We start from the raw sequence: 6,016 nt of genomic DNA on the forward strand, positions 1-6,016 counted from the left end.
CCTGTCCCACAGAAAAGTCCTGTATAGTATTTAATACAAAATTAGACTTGTGCCTCTGAAGTATAAGTTTCTATTCTGGTTCTCTTGCACTTTATTTTCCCCTGTATTCTGGTATTAAGCCTACTGCCTTAGTGTTTTATTTACCTGTGTTCCCTCTCTGGAGCAGTGATTCTCAACAGGGGTGATTACCCTTCCTTAGGAGACATTTTGGAAATTTGTAGAGACTTGTTTTCTTCTGATGTATTGCTATTCATTTACATGTATTAGATATTTTATTATAAATATCCATTTATTTTTCATTTTAGGGCATTATTGCTAGCCAATAATAATAATAATTGTGTAGCTTGTTACTTCTGAATAGGAGTATAGTAAAGGGGATAAAGAATCCTTTTCTCTTTCCCTGAACAATTACATTGTGCAAGTTCTGGAACCCACAAGTAGAAGACATATGAGCAAGGTTGGTGATATCCAATAAGAGGAAGCTTAAAAATGTGTGAGAAGACTAAAGTGAACTCTGTGATGTTGGATTAGTATATCAGTGTGTGTGAACTCATGTTTTTTTTGTGAATATAGGGCGATAGATATATAAAAATCATGGACTTGTCTTGTGTGTTGAGATTAGTGACTTCCTACTAGCAAAATTTAGCAATACATAGGGCAGATGGATTAGTGTAGGATTTCTCAACTGTGAACCTAAATAGCAGCCTACTTCTCAACCCTTAGTTAGCCTTGCTCAAGCCACATTCCTTCTTTCCCTCAGCCATGTTAGATATATATCTACCTTAAGCCTTCACTCTTTGCTCTGAATATTCGTCACTAAAATTATCTGGGGCCTACCTGGTGGCCTAAGGGTTAATTCTTACTGATATCTCTGAAGCGGCCTGGCTCCAGCCAGGGAGCTAACCCACAAATGGCCCTGTAGAGCTCTCCTGTCTCTCTTGCTGCTTCCCTGAGTAGTGTGTTTCAGTAAAATCTGTCTCTCAACAACCAGCCTGCCCCACCACCACACCTCTGGCCTACACCCCAGTGCTTCTATGAAAAAATAAATAAAATCTTTTTTAAAAAAATAATCTATATGATTGACTTCCTTAGAGTAAGCTTCATTCATTCAGAGTGAGACTCACTCTGACCACTGTAGTTAGAATTACATCCTGCCCCTCTCCCTCACAGCATGATTAATCCCCTTTACCCAGAGATTTTGGGGGATAGATTAAAAGACCCTTTTCATAATAGAGATTTGTAAAAGCAGAATATAATGAGTTCACATTTTCATGTCAGTTTAGGAACTTAAAATTATGACAGATTGAGAGAGCTCATAGTCATCAGAGAGTCAGCCCATTGTTTGGAAAAAGTTAAGCCTACGGGCTGTTTCCAAAATAATATGCTTCATTATCCTTAGTTCCATAGAGTTATATATCTGGAAGTGCTTCATTAGTTGGTCCATTCCCACTGCCACTGCTTGGTTTACCTTTTGATTACACTGTCCATCATCTTTATTGCTAATAGTCATTTTCTTGAAAATGTGCTTATGTCAGTCCTTTAAAGAGCTTAGAGTCTAGCTTCAGCATATTTTGGAACTTCTTGCTCACCAACCCAGCTCTTCAGCTTTTCTGAATTTGCAGTCCTTCATAATATGCCATTCCCTTTTATTCATCTGTTTGGTCTTTCTGCTAACATTTCACCTTTCCTTCTTCACCTGTGTAAGTAAAGCCTGCTCATCTTGATAGATATAGTTAATATTAGCAGTGACCAGCTGCTTCCCAAACTCTTAAAGCAATAGGATATAACACTGAAAGTTATTATTTAATGACTTTTTTCTTTTTAAAAACTTTAAACAAGTAATGTTTTATCTTTTTATCCCATTTGCCTGGCTCCAAAAATATGGTTTTTGATTGAAAATTGTATATGAGTGATGACGATAAATATGTGATGGTAGAGACCATTGTGGTGTGGGTTCCATTAGAGGCAGATTGCTCAGAGACAGTCAGGCTTGATCAGATCTTCAAGGAAGTGAGATTTTGTTACAGATGAAGGTGGCAGTCATACTTAAGTTTGCAGGACTGTGTGCAAGGCAATATCAGGAAGAATTTAGGATGGGAAGGATGGCAAAGGTGGTATTGTGGATGTATCAGAGACAATGTGGTGTAGGAAATTAATGTATTATCTAAAATCTGACAAGCCTGGATATGAATCTCCTCTTGTGTGTCCTTAGTAGGTTCTCTATGACTTGACTTCCCTAAGTGTCGGTAAAATGAGCGCATTATAACATTAATTTCATATGGTTTAAGGATTGAGAGAAGAAATCCAGTAAGTTCTTTCATGTATTGATAGGATCTGATCTGAGATATAATAAACAATAAATAATCCAATGCAGTGGTTGTAGTTGTTTAAAACCATTTGTTGAATAGAATGTGTGTGTGTGTGTGTGTGTAAAGCAAACAATTGAAATGTTAATAGTCTATACTAAGAATACTCTATACAAGATTTGTGTTTCTTATTAGTATGGAAGTACTTATGGTGATAGGTTTTAGTTCTAGCTTTGCCTTGCACTCATTCTTTTATTTCTGAGAGAAAATTCTTAATACTTGTACTACAAGTATTTTATATGTATCTATAAATTACTTAGCCTTCTTGTCAGGCAACTACTGCAAAAAGCGTGGATTTCAGTATTTGAAAATCTTGTATAGGAGAATGAAAGGGGAGGGTCAGTTAATGCTGATGTGATAGTCTTCTTGCCCAGTTTATAAATTTTTTTGAATTCTGCATTGGTATAACATTGTAGATGGCTATGATGTGAATTTTCCTTCCTGTTTGATCTGAAAGGCTTTCCAAAAGATGTCTTCATAATAATGATAAATTAGGTAACTAGTGGGGGTTAGGGGAAGGGTGTTTTAAAAAAAATAAAACTTCATTATGACAGCATTGAAAGAGGAAGCTAATCTGTATTGTCAGCTCTGGCCACAGCTAGAGTTAGTCATTTCTTGACAGATGAAACCATTTCTCAGAAAACATGCTGTTTGAGGGTGGAAGGAGGAGGGAATCTTCGTTAGTAGCTTACTTGATTTTTATCCAACTTATAAATCACAGTTTTATTTGGGTATTATGTTTCTTCATTCACTTGATTACAAGAATTAAGACCAGATCATACCCTATAGCAGTATAATTCTTGATAGGTTTGCTATTGGTATTATTATATGTTAAGAAATAAGATTTCCTGTGAAGTGTGGTTTGGTAGTTTTTGTGGTACCTCAACCAGTATAGTTTGATTTCTGTAGTTTCATTTCTCTCCCTTTGTTGAATCCTTTCCTTATTGCTTGGGGGGGGGGTAATAAAAAATAGGGAAGAAGGAGATAGCCATGTACTTAGAATGTTGACAGAGTACTTGGCTTTAGGATTTATTTATAGCCCAAAGGTTATGGTACTCATATTTCAGAGGTTCCTACACAGAATAAACTATGGAACAAGGAAAGTCTGTAACCTTATTTTTTTCTTCCAGTTTTTTCTTCTAAAGAAGTCAGAAGTTTGGTTTGAAATGAATGAGTCACAGGTTTGTGGCTTACTAGTAGTAACAGGAGAGGGAAAGGAAAGATTTGACTCCCAGGTTGTAAAGGATATCTACTCTCTCAGATATTTGAAACATACATTAAGTGATTCTTAACTAGAGAAAAGGCTTTGTTCCTTATTGCTAGAGAATATAAATCACAATGTCACAGTTTCTCATAAATTGTGTTTGATAGTTTCACTTCTTGAAATGTGTATACTATCTTTATAGATAGTTTTAAAATGATATGTTTTATTTAACACAGGAAACTTTTCTGTGCAGATTCTCTTCTGAATCAAAATGATTTACACAGAAAGCATACTATTTGAGGAGGAGAGGAAGAAGGGAATTTAAGTAATATGATCTTAATAGAACAGAAGAGCTAATATCTGGTAATGTAGGTGTATTTCAGAGTCGTTTTTTATCAGTCTTAGGGGAAAATATAAGTTCAGTCAACATTTGTAGTCAGTTCTAAATAACTGTAGTTTCCCAAACTTTAAATTTTTGTTTGGTTGTTGTTGGGTTGTACCAAAACTTGCAGAACTGCCTTGGTTGTTTTAGCCTTACCAGATAGCAAAATTAAAATTAAAAAAAAAAAGTATTTATTTATTCTGAGAAAATTTAGTGTTCTTTTGCTTTTGCTGACTGGAATAAGTAGAGAGGGAAGCAGAACCACTACCAAATCCTCTTGGGCTCCTAGTGCTTGTGTGGTAGTGCCCTGCTCTTTGTTACTCAGACACCACAGCACCCATATGCAATTTGGTGTTTTTTTAATATGTTGGGATGAAGGTTAAATAGTTGTGAATTCTAGTTCAGAACCCTAAGTATAAGGTATCATGATACTGTTTTTAAAAACAAACTGCAGAATCTTCATAGCTTGTGGAAGGGTCTGAAATGGCACCAGCAAGGTGACAGAACAGTCAGCACCCTACAAGGAAACACACAGTCTTTATGGATTCCTTCCTTCTTTGTGTAGGCAAAGATACCATTTTCAGTTGTGCAACAGATACGATATACCTAAGGAAATACATCTATTATCTTTTATTGGAACTTGAATTTTAGGGATTGTGTGGCATTCTCCTGTTTTTTGTATTATCTAGGAGATCTGTGGCATTTTGTTATTTTTTCTCATACAACAGTTAAAGGATGATTAAACTGTTAAAAAAAAAAAAGAAGAAGAAGAAAGAAAGTGGCTGTTTAAAAAAAAATGCTTGCTGACATCATCTTTCCGAGAACACTAGTATAAGTGATTTACTATAACAAGATCTTAGTTTTTCCTTTTGGCAACTGACATGTAATATTTACAGAGGTCTTGGGTTTGGTCCAGCAGAAAAATCTCAGATAAACTAAGTATGAAACTAAAGCCCTTTAACATTTTCTTTCATACAAAGTTAATGTGAACTTTATTTACTCCCCAGTTTTCAGTTTAAAAACGGGGGAAAATGAGTAGTATAGATTTTCCTTGAGGGTAACAGCTTATATAATCAAACATATGCTCTAGAATTAAACTCAGATGTGTTTTTAGTTTTTAATTCTCACAGTTGTGTATTTAGGGTTCTGAACTAATGTTAAAATTCTGTTGTTTTTATGCTAGCACTTTACCTATATAATGCTTCTTTCTCTTCCTTTCCCATCAAAATGCTGTAAGGTGTGTTTAAAACTATTCTCTTGTTTTATTCTAATACAATAAGCTAAGGTACTGTGAGTCTAAAACAGTGCTATAATTCTTTTTTTTTTTTAAAGATTTATTTATTCATACAGAACTGGGGTACAGGCCAGAGATGTGGAGGGTGAGAGGATTCACCAGAGACAGAGCAGGGGGACAGAACAGGCAGATCAATGAAGTACACCGCTGAGGGGAGCGGCGGGCAGGTCAGGAGAGGTCTGCCACACCATGTGGATCTCCTCCGGGGCAGGCAGGGATCGAACTCATGTGGAAGTGGCTTCAGCTTCTCCTTGCTGTGCTTTAACCGCTGCGCCACCAGGGAGGGCCCAAACAGTGCTATAATTCTTGAATCACTTTTTGCATAATCAAGTTCTGTTCTGAACCTTAAAAAAATCCTACAAGGTAAAGTTTTATACTTTACATGTTGGCATAAATTCTAAATCTATGAGATTTTACTTTTAAAAACCTAACATAATGCAATAAATAATGAAAACATCTTTAGTTGTCTTTTAAAGAATTGAAATATTCCAGCTATACTTAAATTGTTTAAGTACTTTTAAGTACACAGTAAATGCTAAAAGTTTATTTAAATATATTTGAATGCATATATACTGAGGATCTATAAAAAAGGTGAAATGTAGTTACTGTGGAAATGTAGTCTCATATTTGAATAGATTTATCAGTTGTTAGGTACCACAAATCTAAATGATTCTTTTATTTTTAGAAAGGGTAAGTTGTTTTATTCCGTTTATTTATTTTGTTTAGTTCTTGGCAGTTTTTTATTTTTTTTATTTACTTTTTTTTTTTAA

At 35.1% G+C, this 6,016-nt stretch overlaps 1 protein-coding gene across 1 annotated transcript in view; it reads left to right on the forward strand.

Moving 5' to 3' along the window:
• The window catches only part of PTPN2 (protein tyrosine phosphatase, non-receptor type 2), an 87,573-nt gene that overhangs the window by 36,895 nt on the left and 44,662 nt on the right, over positions 1-6,016 (forward strand). The gene's annotated exons all lie outside the window — the stretch shown is intronic.

Source organism: Condylura cristata, unplaced genomic scaffold, assembly GCF_000260355.1.
Source record: "Condylura cristata isolate star-nosed mole 26May11 unplaced genomic scaffold, ConCri1.0 scaffold00016, whole genome shotgun sequence".
NCBI lineage: Eukaryota > Metazoa > Chordata > Mammalia > Eulipotyphla > Talpidae > Condylura > Condylura cristata.